The 14,069-nt window shown below is 37.3% G+C and overlaps 1 protein-coding gene across 4 annotated transcripts in view; it reads right to left on the bottom strand.

Moving 5' to 3' along the window:
• MCTP1 (multiple C2 and transmembrane domain containing 1) overlaps nucleotides 1-14,069 on the bottom strand; it is a gene marked incomplete at both ends in the record, with an annotated part of 539,514 nt that overhangs the window by 426,339 nt on the left and 99,106 nt on the right. The window lies entirely within an intron of this gene.

Genomic DNA, 14,069 nt, shown 5'->3' with positions numbered 1-14,069 from the left:
GCATATTCATAACTTTTCTGGGCCTCAGTTCTCTCTGTTAAAAAAAAAAAGGGGGGTATTTAATTAAAAGGTAGTACAGAATCACTAATTCTCTTAATTTAAATATCACATTAATTATGTCATGCTTTTATTTTCGAAAGGCATTTTTCTTACAGTTTTTCTAGTTTATGTGAAGGGGTATTAAATTAAAACACTGTAATGTCAATCAACTATATTTTCTCTAATTGGGAACTGTTTGAAATTCTTTGTACCTATGATTTATTACTTCTGCATCTGAGTTCATATATTCTATGACTTCACAGGCAGGCAGAAAAGGAACCAGCCCTTGTATACAGTGATGGTATTCCTGAACTCTGCATAATTTTCTTTGAAAATACGCTGAACTTTTTTCCTTTCTCTCCATCAAAAGAGTATGAAACTAAAGTGTTAGAATTATTTGTCTCCATTCAAAATATTATCCCTTTATGCAAAACATTTAACCCTTCCTTCCTTCCTTCTTTTCTTCTTTTAACCACTTTCCAGTCTTACTCATTTTTAGGACAGGTTTACAAGCAGCCCCTTAGCAAATTCTCACCTTAGACTGTCTGTAACAGTATATGTCTTGGGATTTCAAACTCTACAATTCATCATAGAAGGAGAAATTAAAGAAAACATTTGCTCAGAAGCAAATCTCTTCCAAAATAAAATGCTTCATACAACAAATTAAATATTAAACATAATTATGTCACCTACTCTAATTTGCTTACTCATAATTCTAGGGTTATCAGATAAAATACAAGATGCCTAGTTAAATTTGGATTTCAGATGAACAGTGAATAAGTTTTAGTATAACTATGCATGCAATATTTGGAACATACTTATGCTAAAATTCATTCTTATACTAAATGATTAATATATTAAAAATTATTTGCTATTTATCTAAAATCCAAATTTAACTGGATATCTTATCTTTTTATCTGCTAAATCTGGCAACCCTTCTTTTCTTTTTTTTTAAACATCTTTATTGGAGTATAATTGCTTTACTGGCAACCCTTCTTAATTCTTATTTGTAAAAGGAATTAGGGTGATCATAGCTGCTGAACATACACTCCAAGTGGCCTAACTCAACAGAAGTCTGTTTCTTACTTTCTAATGTGAATGTTCCTAGTTGGCAGGTGGCTTTTCTCTAAATGGTCATTTAGGGACCCAAGCTCCTCTCATATTGTGGCTCTGCCATTCCAAGGTCTTAATGGGAGTCCCTGCTTCCACTAACAGAAGGAGCAAGAAGGATAGCTAAGGCACACTCACTTAACTGCCTTGACCCAGAAGTGACACAGTTTCCACTCACAAATTATTGGTGAGAAGTAGTCCTATGGCCCCATCTAGATTAATCACAGGCTGAGATATTTAACCCCTTGCTCGGTAGTGCCTTGCCAGTCAACTCTACATAACGAAAAAGAGAGATGACATTTTGGTGAAAAGTTAGTCATTTGTGCCTTAGCTTAGAACAAATCACCTTATGTCATTTTACTTTGTACTTTGGAAAGATAAAACGATGAAGACACTTGGGGCCCTCCCTCTTTGTATTAGCGGTACACAACCTGTGATATTTAGTGAACAGTAGAGAGGAAGTTGACCTAGTTGATGGTTTTGTGTGGAATTGTTTTTCCTGATACTGAAAAATTGTGATATGTATCTATATCAATGTATGTCAAGGATCTATCATAAGAATCAACAAGATAACAGATGTGAATTGCTTTGAGGAATTCAAATGCCATTCACAGATCAAATCAAAACACATGTTGCTGGGGACCTCTCAGAGGATCTAGCTGTCTGCTGCAAAGATCACAAGCAAATTCTCCTTAACTCTCACATGTTACACTTAACCATTAGCCCTGAAAACTGCTTGAAACTCAACCACAAGAAATAACCAAGACTTTTGTGTCCTGATCTGTGAGTCTCCATTTTTCCAACTCTGAAAGTGCCTCAGTTCCTTACTTGCTTGTTCATGCCTGGTCTGAAAGGAAACGAAGACTTATAGTTTTGCACTTTCTGATTCTGTCCTGCTGCTTCCTGTGTCTTTGTCCATCTTAAATCTCTATCCATTCTCTCTGACCTCCCCAGTTGGTCCAGAATTCTGCATTTGACCTGCTGTTAGGTCTCCCTCATTTTCAGAACTTGTAATGACCACAGTAACACCTCTTTTCTTGTAACTGGGCTCCTGGCCAAAGTTTCTGTAACCCCACTGTTACCATTTTACTTGATGGCTTCAGTTCCTGTGCGTACTGATATTAAATCTGTGGCCACTATTGGTAAGCGGTATCCCCTGAATTAAGTCTTTATGAAATAATTCTCCTGACATATCTGAAATGACACAAGGCTACTTCTTGCTTTTCATACACTAACAATGAGCTCCAGTCCTATATGGAAGTGAAAATTGCTCAGACTGCTTGAGACCTGGCTCTCCACACCTTTTCCCCCACAAGGACAAAGTGGAATCAGTGTGTTTATTTTTTTCTGTGCCACTCAAAGGAATTTCTCTCTCATTTTTGTGCTTTCCTAAGAGCTTTAAATGCTCCAAACAGATGAGCCTGCTCTATAAGCATTTATTAGCTCTTCACATCAAAACATTCCTCCCCGATGGCAATGTAATCAAAATGCAGGTAAGTGCATTTTTCATGAAAACCCGTAGGAGCTAGATTCTTAAACATTCCACTGTCCCTTAGCTAGATTCTTACCTCTCTTGTAAAAAGCAGCTCATAATTCATGTCACTTGTAAGACTCTTCCTATATGGGAAGCTTCATTGAGGATTCTGCTCTACTTAACCGCCAGAGTGGTAGAAAGCTTTCCCTGACCTTCTTCACAGGCATAGATGAATTACCACATCCTTCATCATCAAACATTTATTTGGTGCCTGTATGATATCTGCTACTACATGAGGTGCTGCAGTTACCAAGATGTAAAATTTGCTTTTTGTTAGTGGTGCCACATTCATAATAGATGGACAATATTTGCATAGGAACATATTTGCTGAATGAGTAAAGCAAAGGATGGGATCTCTTGTGCTGTTGTGTGCCATTTCCATGCTTTAAGACCAATGACCTTTTGTTCATGGGTAGGGGCACTATTAATTACCACAGGGCAAATCTCCAAGAGCTCATGGGTACAAAGGACTGACAGATCACAGTACACACTCTCAGAACCTAACAATAAAAAAGTATATATATTCATCGAACATGTTCCCACTTCAATCACGCATGGTAATTTGTACAAATTATAAACCAAATAATAAAAAAGACTTCAGCCATTTCTTTATGAAAGGAAATTGGTTTTTGAGGTGTTTTGTTTATATAATTTGTTGAACTGGACATTGTAGTTTATTTACTTGGAATTGCTTATAACAGATAAAAGTTATTATGTACTATGGAAAACAAAGACTCACAATGTTTAAGTAGTTACTATATCATGTACCCTTAAAATATACATTTTTGAATGACTGATGTTGGGATCAATGAGGTTACGAGTGATTTCAATCAATTAGATCTCAGCTATTCCCTGGAGAGCAAGAGAATAACTGAGTAGAGTTGTTACCTGATACTTGTATTCAAAATGCAAGAATTAAATTACATGACAATGGATATGGCCATTGGAAGCAATAAATTAATGTTTAATCTCTAAGATTAAAATATTGTAGCCAGAGGAAAATGTTTATGAGAAAATGGAACAAAGACAGGAAATTTGCATCCTAGGACTAAAGAGAGTGACTGCAAAAGACCTGCCTCAAGTATGACCATCACCTAGATTCTCACTGTTCACAGGATAAAACTTAAATTGTGTATCTAGGTACTCAACACAGACTACACTCTGACCCCAGCAATTATGTCCAGTCTCAGTTTCGCTTTCTCCTCTTTTGCCTTCTGGCCACATAATTGACCCACAGAGCAAGTTTAACAGAGTGTAAACTCACAGGCGCAGGCAGAACATCTAATCAGCATCTTAGTGCTTAACTCTTAAATACTAACACATCAACAAGGACCATCACATATTTAAAGAAAGCCACCAACAAGAAGAGACCCAAATAGCAAGACCACGAAAGGAGTTCAGACTAAATAGAGATCATGCAGGGAACAGAATACTAAAAAAAAAAAAAAAAAAAAAAAAAAAGAAAGAAAACCCCATTTAGTTAATTTCCTCAGAGAAAGATAAGAAACAAAAACAGGATACTATTATAAAGGAATAATTAGAGAATAAGAAGGAGCAACTGGAAATGAAAAACAGAACAACTGAAATTAAAAATAAACTAGTAAAAGATTTGAAGGATAAAGCCATGGAAATTTTACAACAAGCAGAACAAAGTAGATGACTAGATGGACTACAGGAAAAATAAATTAAGCAAATTAAAGGCTGAATGAAGAAGGCCCAATATCGGACAAATCAGCTCAATGAGGGCAGTGTTTCACTGCTATAACCTCTAGCACAAAATCACAATACATGGCATAGAGAGGGTACTTAATAATTACATTTGTTGAATGAGTAAATGAATGTCCCCAAAAGAACAGAGAGCTAGTGATGGAAACAAAAGAAAGCAGAATATTCCCAAAAAGGAAGAACATGCATATGAAATGGTCACCAAGTGTCCAGCACAACTACTAAAAAAAAACTCACATCAATGTTCAGTATCACGAAATTTCAGAATCAGGGATAAAGTAAAGATCCTAAATCCAATAGCAAAATCAGGTCAATTACAAAGAATTAAAAATCAAAATGGCTTGAACTTCTCAAAGAAATATTAGAAGCCAGAAGTCAAAAGTATAATCCCTTCAAATATTAAGAGAAAATCATCTCTTAGCCCAGAACTATCAATTAAATGGTAGGGTGAAGACATTTTTGCATGTAAAAAGTAACAGAAAATTTCTGTCTCAAATATTTTTTCTCAGGAAACTACTGGAGGATATGTTCCACCAAAGAAAAGAGTAAACCAAGAAAGAGATTCTCATGGACTCTATGAAATGGGATTCAATACAAGAGAGATGCAATAGGAATTCCAGGATGACAGCAAAAGAAGTCCCTAAATGACAAGGGATCGGCAAACCTAAAGAGCAATTAGACCGGATGGAAGCCAGGGGACGGAGAGTTCCAGCAGGAATGTCTCCAGGAAAAAAACAAAAACAAAAACGGGAGCAGTAGATCTGACAAGTTTGACCATGTGGAAAATTATAAAGTTATTGGAGAATGTGGAAATACCCAGCAGAGATTCAAAGAAAACTAATAATGTTTTTTTTTTTAATCACAGGAGAACAAGTTATACATGAAAGGAAATTCATCATGGCTCAGCTGTGAAATGTATTTACACAGTCATAAAACTAAAAACATTAACAATGCATTTAATGAAAATTTAACCAAAGTATATTGGGGGAACATACAGAAGAAATAAGAGAGCTAAAATCCTCATTTTAGGACTAGAGAAAGGAAGGACACTGTGGAGTAAGCTAGGAAAGAGAGAGAGATCTACAATTTTTTATTCTAAGCTATCTATCATTGCTTGACCTTTTAATCTACGAAAATGGATTACTTTTATCATAATGTTTAAAGCTAACATACTTTTCATTAAGTGCTATAATGCAATTAACAGACTGGCAACTCATTTTTTAAAATCATATTTAACCGTTGAATTTGGTATCCATTGGATTTAGAAATTAGAAAGTTCATTAAATTTAGTCAGAAATGGCTTAGCAGAACAATTTCAAAATAGCTGTTTGTTCCCATATATGGCCATCTGAAAAAGTACCAGTGTGATAAGCAACAACAGCATAAACCATGTCAAAGTTGGGCATAGTACCGTGCTTAACAATGTTCCGTTTGGAGCCCTGCTGCCTGCCTTTGAACCTTGGTCTCACCACTTAACCAGCAAGTGGATGTGGCCCAAGGATAAGTGACCTCACCTCATTCAGTTCATATGTAAAATGTGGACAGTTTTGGTTCCTGCTTCACAAGGTTGTTGTGTAGATTCTGTGAGTTATTTCATGGAAAGTACTGAGAATAGAGCCAGCATAAAGTAAGCACTCAATAGATTGGCAGTTACCATTTTTAAGTTATTCTAAAATACAAAAAAAAATCTACAAACCAACAGGATATTTACTAAGTTCACATACACATTTTACTGAGTTATTAGAAAGCCATCTGGATTTTTCTACACCCATAGCATTAGCCATACTTTGCATTCTCCTTTATTTTTTCCTATGTTGTCTCCCTGTCTTCCTTACTTCAACATTTATTATCATATTGGGATAACTGTTAAGTTTTGGTAAGTGAGGAGAAAAGGGCATAAGATCCATGCTTTAGCAAAGAATTTTCATACCACTGCAGAAAATAATACAAGAAAACACTTGCTCTTCAGACATAGTGGGAAAAACATAGAATTAAACTCATGTTGTGCTTTTAAACCATTTTTTTTAAATTAAAATTCTGAGTGAAAAATGTTCCTGTGAGATTGTAATTCATTCCTCAATGCTGAAGACAAGCACTTGGTACCTCTCCACTCTTAACACCTTCCTCAGCTGACACGATTCATTATTGCCAGGTGAGTTTTAAACTAAGAGGGATAGCTTTGAACACTCACTGCCTTTCAGCAGAGAAAACATGCAGGAAATGGCACAAGAAGCTTTAAACCAACCTCCTGTTCTTAGACTCAGTTTTTCATTTAGTGTGGCTGCTTAGTACCTGTGTTCAACAAATACTGGTCCCTTTCAATTTTATTCTTTCATGAAGCTATAGTTTTAGTTGAGGAGAAAATAGAAGATTTCAAATTGGTGGCCCATGGAAGAAACCAGAAGAATCTCCAAAGCAAATCCTCTTTCTACCTTACCAAAAATCCCCTGACTCCCATATCATAGAAAAATCTACTTTCAAATCAAATTCCAAAGAATTCTCACAGATGAATTTTGGTAAAGACTACTTGAAATAGCTTCTGGCTAAGTACAGACTTTCAGTACAATTGCATTTTAAGCTAAGGGGAAATGCCTTCTTGAGGCCACATTTCCTCTACATAAACACAGTGTCCTCAGGACAGCCTCAGAGGCCCCACCCACTCCTACCTGATGGGATGGTGCTGGTCTACATTTCTTCTCTGTAAAGTAGTGTTGACTCTTATTTACACACTTTATTGTACCCTTGAAAAATCAAGTGAGCTAGTTGATGTGAAAGGACTCAGAAACTTTTTTTATGTCAATTAATAAAATTTGTATTTTTCACAAATATTTGTTGAGCATGCCCAGCACTGTTCTAGGTTTGGGGCGCATAACAATGAGTAATGAAAAGCCCTTGTCTCCACTGAGCTTTCATCAAAAAAAAAAAAAGAAGATATACATACACATATAATACTTGTACATAGGGCTTCCCTGGTGGCACAGTGGTTGGGAGTCCGCCTGCCAATGCAGGGGACACGGGTTCGTGCCCCGGTCTGGGAGGATCCCACATGCCGCGGAGCGGCTGGGCCCGTGAGCCATGGCCGCTGGGCCTGCGGGTCCCGAGCCTGTGCTCCGCAACGGGAGAGACCACAACAGTGAAAGGCCCGCTTACCGCAAAAAAAAAAAAAAAAAAAAAAATACTTGTACATAATACATATATAGTACCTGTATTAGCCAGAGAAATAGAACCAACAAGATGTCCCTGTGTGTGTGTGTGTGTGTGTGTGTGTGTGTGTATTATAAAGAGAGAGAGAGAGAGAGAGAGAGATTCATTCACTTCAAGGAATTGGCTCATGTGATTGTGAAGGCTTAGCAAGTCCAAAATCTGATGAGGTAGACTAGCACACTGAAGACTCAAGGTAAGAGTTGCAAAAGCTGTCATGATCTGTGGACTGGAGGGGTAGCTGCAAAGTCTGTACTTTCATCTCAGGTAACATACTGTGGCCACGGAAATGTGAATCATGTTGTTGAGGGTCTGGTGTTGCTTCACTGACCTGTGGTAACTAAACTCATGCATACAAACATAATATTCTGAAATGGAAAAAATATATATACATATATAACCTCTCCGTAGACCTAACAAATAGCACTCCATTTTTCTTTTCTCCCTTTTAGAACAAATCTCATTGAAGAGGTGGTTTATACTGTTGTCTCCATTTCCTCACCACCCTGTCTGTCCTCAGACATTCCGGGTGGCCTCTAGGCTCTATTAATACTACAGGACAACCCCAGTTAATACTACAAATTCAGTGGTTAACTAGCCCACGTTCCCTGACCATTTAGGAGCATTTTGACAAAACTGGCAACTTCCTCTTTCTTGAAACACTATCAACATTTGGTTTCTGAACACTATGCCTTTTTGGTTTCCCCACTGCCTCACTGGCTGCCTTTCTGTAATCTGTTGCTGGATTTCTCCTCTCTATTTCACAAGGTACAGTCCATAACCATCTCTTGTTCTCCAGTCACTACTTATATGATCTCATCCAGTATGGGCTTTTAGATAACATCTATATATCGATGAATCCCAAGTTTGTATCTCTAGCCCCCATGTCCTCCTTGAGTTCTAAATAGGTGGTAACAGGCATTTCAACTTATATCTGAAAGAGAACTTTATATCTTCTATTCCTATCTATTGCCTCCTCATCTTCCCCATCTGTGCATGTGATGCTATCAGACCCTCACTTGTCCTAGCCAAAAACTTAGGAATGATCTTTAAGTCTTGTCTTTTCCTCATAGCTGACACCCAATCCAGTAACAAGCCTGTTCAGTCTGTCTTCAGGATATATCCTGGAGCTGACCTCTTCTCCCATATCCATTGCTAAGACCCTGATCCAAACCATAAGTTTCTCTCACAAAAGCCTCTGAATGGGTCTCCTTGCTTCCACTATAGCTGCCCTGCAATCAGTTTTTACTTCAGCTGCCAGAATGACCTAAGAATGCAGATAAAATTATATGACACCTCTGCTTAAAACCTTCTGGTGGCTCTCCATTATACAAAGTGTAAAGTCCAAACTCCCTATCATAGACTGTAAGGCCTTATATGATCTCTCCTTTGGCCTACGTTCTGTTCTTTTATCACTCCGACTTCATTCCTACCTCTGGGACTGTGCATTTGCTATTCCTTCCACATATTTTTCTCTCCCTGACCTTAGCAATGTTTTATTTATTTATTTTTATTTATTTTTGTAGGGTTTTTTTTAACATCTTTTTTGGAGTATAACTGCTTTACAATGGTGTGTTAGTTTATTTAATCACTTCACTCAGGTCTCTTTGCTCAAAAGTTAGCTCATGAAGAGGTCTTCCATAATGATATAAAACAGCACTTCCCACTCACATTTAATATCCCCATTCCCTCTTTGTTTTACTTCACAGCAATTATCACACATCTTGACATTGTATTATAGACACACACACACACAGAGGCAGTCCTCACTCTGCACAGTTCCAACATGCATGGGGTTCAGTTTTCATGGTTTAGTTAAAAACAGCAGTTCCTCAATAACATAGTTCACACTTCAGTTACCATGATAGATTAACTGTAAGTAACTGTATAAAGCACAAATTTTGCTGCCAGGCCCTCAGGTCACAAATCAGTGTAAAAAAAAAAACATGTGCATCATGATCAGTAACTAATCATATCACTTCTTTTTATGTCTGTTAGTGACTTGTCACTGTGTATCTGCTCTTCAGTTCATTCACAGATAAGAAAGAACGTACTTTTGATGCCTCCTTGTCTCCCACTGGTACACTCATGTGACATCTTACAAAAATGAGTAAGTGGAAGAGAGAATTGGCCAACAAAGATGAAAAGGTATTAGAGAAGCAAACAATGGCATTATTGGAAGTGAAATTTGAATCAAATATAAATGAGATCATAGAAGAAATAGCTGACTGTGGAAATGTTGACAGTGCCACCACTGGAGAAACTCTAGACAGGCAGCTAGAGGAACTTAGTGAAGTACAGCTATTGACATAAATGAGAAAAGTGGTTGTGATGGAAAGGTGAAGATGTCCCAGAAGTCACACTTGCTGAAAACTTCCCCTTGAAGTCACTCTCAGAAGTATTTTATGACACTGAAGCCACAAAGGATAAAACATTGGAAGCTGATCCAAACTTAGAAAAGAGTATGACAATCTGTCAAGATAAAGAAGCTGCTCACTCTGTATCACAGGTTATACAATGAGAAGAAAGTGGCAAGCACTGTTCAAAATACTCTTGACACATTTTTTTCAGGAAATAAAACACTTTAATTCTGAACGTTTCTAATGCTTGCAAGGTTGCAGGGATACAAGATCACTCACAGAAATCCATCACATTTCTAACAATGACTCTGCAGAAACTGAAATTAAACCATAATACTAATTGGAATCACTTCAAAAAATTAAATATTTAAGTATAAAAATAACAAATCATGTATGGGATCTTATGTTAAAAATTGCAAAATGCTGATGAACCAAAACAAAGACAAATGAATAGAGAGACATACCTTGCTCATGGATTGGAAAACTAAACATAGTAAAATGTTATTCTCCCCAAATTGATATATAGGTTTATTCCTATCAAAATTCCCATCAGGGCTTCCCTGGTGGCACAGTGGTTGAGAGTCTCTCTGCCGATGCAGGGGATACGGGTTCGTGCCCCGGTCTGGGAGGATCCTGCATGCCGTGGAGCGGCTGGGCCCGTGGGCCATGGCCGCTGGGCCTGCGCGTCCGGGGCCTGTGCTCCATGGTGAGAGAGGCCACAATGGTGAGAGGCCCGCGTACCGCAAAAAAAAAAAAAAAATTCCCATCAAAATCCCATCTCTGTAGACATAGACAAGCTTACTCTAAAATTTATATGGAAAGGCACAGGACCTAGGATAGCTAAAACAACGGTAATAAGAATAAAGTGGAGAGAAAAATCACCCTAACTGATAATGAGGTTTACTATGTAGACACAATAATCAAGTCAGTGTACTATTGGTGGAGGAATAGAAAACAGATCAATGGCAGAGAACAGAGAACCCAGAAACAGACCCACAAAATACACTAACTGACTTTTTACAAAGATGCAAATGAAATTCAATAGAAGGATAGCCACTTCAAAATCAAAAACAGTGCTAGATCAATAGGCCATTTTTAGGCAAAAATGAAAAGAAATGAACCTTGATCTAAGGCTTAAACACCTAATACAAAAATTTATTCAAAATGGATCACAGATTAAATATAAAATGTAAAAACATAAAGCCTTTAGAAAAAACACATTTTAGAAACAAACACTGGAAAACATCTTTGAGATCTAAGGCTAAGAAAACAGTTCTCAGATGACACCAAAAACAAGATGAGTAAAAGGAAAAATTGATAAAATGGACTTATGCAAAATTAAAACCTTTTGCTCTGTGAAAGACCTGTATAAGAGGATGAAAAGACAAGCTGTGGACAGGAAAACATGTTTGCAAACTTCCTATCTAATAAAGTTCTAGTATCTAGAAAATATGAAGAATTCTCAAAACTGAACAGGAAAGAAATAGACAATCCAAACAGAAAATGCACAAAGGACATGAAGGGAGATTTTATCAAAAAAGATAAGCAGATGGCAAATAAGCACATGAAAAGATGTTCAGCATCTTTAGCCATTAAGGAAACAAATTAAAACCACAATGAGATACCACTACAAACCTTTAAGAATGGCTAAAGTAAAAAATAGTGACAACATCAAAGGCTGATGAGGATGTAGAGAAGTTGGGTCACTCATACACTGCTGCTGAAAATGTAAAATGGTACAGACACTCTGGAAAATAGTTGGGCAGTTTCTTTAAACATACTGTTACCATATGACCCAGCAACTGTGCTCTTGGGCAATTTATACCAGAGAAATGAAAATGTGTGTTCACACAAAAACTTGTAAGCTGATATTTGTGACAGCTTTATATATCATATCCAAAACCTGAAACAACCTTCAATGGGAAGGAACCATTGGTAGATGTAAAATTCAGGTAAATTTCAAGGGAATTAATTTGAGTAAAAAACTTCTCAATAGTTACACACTGTATGATTCCATTTTTATAACATTCTTGAAATGCTAAAATTATAGAGATGGAGAACATACTAATGGTTTCCAGGGGTAAGGAATGGGAGAGATGGCTTGTGGTTATATAAGGACAACATGAGAGATCTCTGTGGTAATAGAACTGTTCTGAATCTGATTATGGTGGTGGATATACAAAACTACACATGGGATAAAAATGCCTAAAATTAAATACACACACACACAGAAATGAGTAAAACTGAAAAATCTGAATAAGATCAGTGGACTGTATCAATATCGATTTCCTAGTAGTGATAATGTACTGTAATTTTGCAAGATGTTACCACTGGAGAAAACTGAATACAAGGTACATGGAATCTCTCCATATTACTTCTTAAAACTGCATGTGAAATCTATAATTATCTCAAAATAAAAAGTTTTACTGGGCTTCCCTGGTGGCGCAGTGGTTGGGAGTCCGCCTGCCGATGCAGGGGACACAGGTTCATGCCCCGGTCCGGGAAGATCCCACATGCTGCGGAGCGGCTGGGCCCGTGAGCCATGGCCGCTAAGCCTGTGCTCTGCAACAGGAGAGGCCACAACAGTGAGAGGCCCGCGTACGGCAAAAAAAAAAAAAAAGTGTTACTAAAACACAGAGTCTCATATATACAGTCTCATGTAGCATTGTATATATGAGTCTCAGACTAGAAATATGTCCAAATGTCCATCAGCAGGTGAATGAAGAAACAACTTGTAGTATAGTGACACAATGAAATCCTAATCAGAAATAAGAATGGACAAACTGTCTATACATGCAACACCACAGATAATCTCACAGACATTTTGAATGAAAGAAGTCAATATTTCATTTATATGAAATTCTATAACAAACAAAACTAATCTATGGTGACAAAAATTAGATCAGTGGCTCCCTGAGTGAGAGGAGTGGAGTGATTGCAAAGGGACGTGATGGGACTTTCTAGGATGCCGGAAATACACAGTGTACACATTTGTCAAAACCCATCAAACTGTACTCTTGAAATCTGTGCTTTTTATTGTATGTAAGTTATACCTCAGTAAGTTATTTTTTTAATGTCTGCATGGTTGTAGGACAGAAATAAAAGGAAACCATGATATTGAGAACGGAGGCAAGGAAATGTCTGTGGAGACACTGTGCAGGCATCTTATATGCTGGTCTGATGGCCCTGAAGGGCAGGGTACACCAGCCAAGGAAATACAGAATGTGCATTATTTACAATAAGCCAAGACATGGAAACAACCTAGGTGTCCATCAATGGATGAACAGATAAAGAAAATGTTGCATGCACGCACGCACACACACACACACACACACACACACAAAGGAATATTATTCAGGCATGAAAAATAAAAGAAACCCTGCCTTTTGTAACAACATGGATGGATCCTGGGGGCATTATGCTAAGTGAATAAGTCAGACAGAGAAAGACAAATACTGTATGATCTATCTTATATGTGGACTCTAAAAACTTCAAACTCATAGAAACAGAAAATAGAATGGTGGTTGCCAGGGGCTGAGGCAATCCCTCAAATCTTTCAAATGGGAAGATGTAAGTCAAAGGGTACAAACTTTCAGTTACAAGATTTGTTCTGGGGATCCAATTACAGCGTGGTGACTATAGTTAACAATACTGGTATACTTGAAAAATTCTGTAAGAGTAGAGCTTTAATGTTATCACCATAACAACAACAATAACAATGGTAATTATGTGAGGTAAGGCTATGTTAACTAACCTTATTGTGGTACCCATTTTGCAATATATATATGTGTATCAAATCAGCACACTGTAAACCTTAAAATTACACAATGTTACATGTCAATCATATCTCAATAAAGCTGGGGAAAAACAAGAAAGCCTTGAAATCACTGAGAGCTAAAGCCCCCTTTCTGTTACAACATCCCTCCACACTGCAAGGGTGTGTGGGGAATAGGAACCCTAAAGCTTACACTTCGGTGAAATACTGTTGATGATGATGTAATTTGCACAGGCTATAATTTGCATTTTTCCACATACGTGTAATTAGTGTTTAAGGTTTAAATAAACAAATAAACTTGTCGGTTCAGAAAACGCCTAACTTA

Source organism: Hyperoodon ampullatus (genome assembly GCF_949752795.1).
Source record: "Hyperoodon ampullatus genome assembly, chromosome: 4".
In the NCBI taxonomy this organism is placed as follows: domain Eukaryota; kingdom Metazoa; phylum Chordata; class Mammalia; order Artiodactyla; family Ziphiidae; genus Hyperoodon; species Hyperoodon ampullatus.
Note: the sequence above shows the minus strand (reverse complement) of the source record. Positions and strands in the feature narration are given on the sequence as shown.